This window comes from Schistocerca nitens, chromosome 1 (genome assembly GCF_023898315.1).
Source record: "Schistocerca nitens isolate TAMUIC-IGC-003100 chromosome 1, iqSchNite1.1, whole genome shotgun sequence".
NCBI classification, from domain to species: domain Eukaryota; kingdom Metazoa; phylum Arthropoda; class Insecta; order Orthoptera; family Acrididae; genus Schistocerca; species Schistocerca nitens.
In genome coordinates this window covers 1308900363-1308902187 of record NC_064614.1, presented here as the reverse complement: position 1 = coordinate 1308902187, position 1825 = coordinate 1308900363, and the positions used below count along the sequence as shown (strand labels likewise).

Sequence of the window (1825 nt, the reverse complement as noted above, 5' to 3'; positions counted from 1 at the left end):
GCTATAAATCACTCTGCCTTTCGACCAATAATTTGTAATGAGTTGGTTTCAATCAATCACGTACGGCTCTAATATGTAACCTTGACTACGCTGCGGATTTATCATGTCACCATAATACAGATTATTCGCATTTAAACCTTCTTTCTACATTTTGTTCTGTTAACGGAAGCTTCATTCAAACAATCTGGATTGATTTGACATTCCAAAACAACAGCTGAAGGCAAGTCTGTATAAACCTTCGACCATAAATATAATAGACTGGCCCTGACGTCATTTTCGCGGCTCCAACATCTCTGGGCTGAAGTCACGTGAATGTTGGCAAAACATGGTTGTTTCGTGTTGTGCTTATGGCTGTACTCAGTGTTATGTCGGAGGAAATGGCATTACATTTCACGTGTAAGTGTTTCTATGATAGTGCAGATGCGTTTATTGAAACCTGCTGAAGTGACTTTTATATGCTTTTTGCACCTGAAAAAGAGTATCACGTAAATTAAAGTGTTGAAAGTGGTGCCTGTAAAGTCAGACTCATACTACATTTTGGAAAGTATCTGTGATAATTCGGTTACAGAAGTAAGTATAACTGTTTCTCGTTCCTACTCATAGGTTCCCTAAGAATGAAAACCGAAGGCAGCTTTGGATACAGGCTCTGAAGCGGAAAAACTTTAAGCCGTCTGCACATACGCGCCTTTGCTCGAAACACTTCGAGGAGAAATGTTTTGATAGGTTATTATTTACAATGTATATTTATAATTTGTATTTACAATGCCTGTCATTTTTAAACCCGATGTGTTTATAGGGCTAAAACTGGAGGGAATTGGCTAAGTAGTGATGCTATCCCGACACTTTTCGATTTTCCGGAGCATATGAAATCGAAGAAGCCTAAGCTCCGTAAATCACACTCTAGAAGGCGTTCGTTAGATGATGCCTCGTCTTCTGAAATCTGTGCTTCCAATGCCTGTAAGTCTGAATGTTCTTAGAATGTGTGTAACAACTGCGAGTTAGTAAAATATTATATTAGAATAGAACTGTAGCACGTTACGTTAAGTGCTATTTCGGTCATGCTTCGCCCACAAATTATACCTCAAAACATGCATTTTTGCTTTGTTTACAGTGACATGCGATATGGAAACGAACACCCCGAAAAACAAAAGTTTCAGGTATATTGGGGACTTTTCGAATAGCGATTTGTGTACTCCTGGCATAGCAGAAAAAGTGATAGATGTGGCAAGACGGCAGATTAGCATCAAAGCCAGAAAGTTAAAGAATTTGCAGCGGTCATCTCGTGAGATGAAGAAGAAAGTCTTGTCTTTGGAATCTTTGATAAATAATCTTGAAAATAATCGTGTTATAAATGAACCCCTGGATAATTTACTAAAGGCAAGTATATTTACAATGCCTGTCATTTTTAAAATGTATAACTGATTGCAGTTGGAATACTTATGCTTAAATGATGTGGCTTTTTGCTATCAGATGCTGCCAGCTGGTACTTCGGAGTTGCGCCAACGTGTCAGTAAAGGTAAAGAAGCAAATATGTATCCAGCAGCTCTTCGGACCTTTGCTCTAACACTAAATTTTTACAGTAGTAAGGCATATAGCTACGTAAGGAAAAATTTTAAAACATCACTGCCACATCCACGAACATTAAGAAAATGGTACAGTGTTGTTGATGGGGATCCTGGTTTCAGTGAAGAAGCAGCAATAGCGCTTAGAATAAAAAGTCAGGAACTCATTAGCAAAGGTAAGAAATTGCTTTCTGCCATGTCATTTGATGAGATTGCCATAAGGAAGCATGTTGAATTTTGTGGAAATAAGTTTATTGGTTACA

At 38.1% G+C, this 1825-nt stretch overlaps 1 long non-coding RNA gene across 1 annotated transcript; it reads left to right on the top strand.

Annotated features, from left to right (window-relative positions):
* Positions 1-601: 601 nt before the first annotated feature.
* Positions 602-1371, top strand: LOC126240102 (uncharacterized). The gene is made up of 3 exons (XR_007545364.1): positions 602-723; positions 797-957; positions 1112-1371. It is a non-coding gene; the product is annotated as an uncharacterized LOC126240102 (long non-coding RNA).
* Positions 1372-1825: the final 454 nt, after the last annotated feature.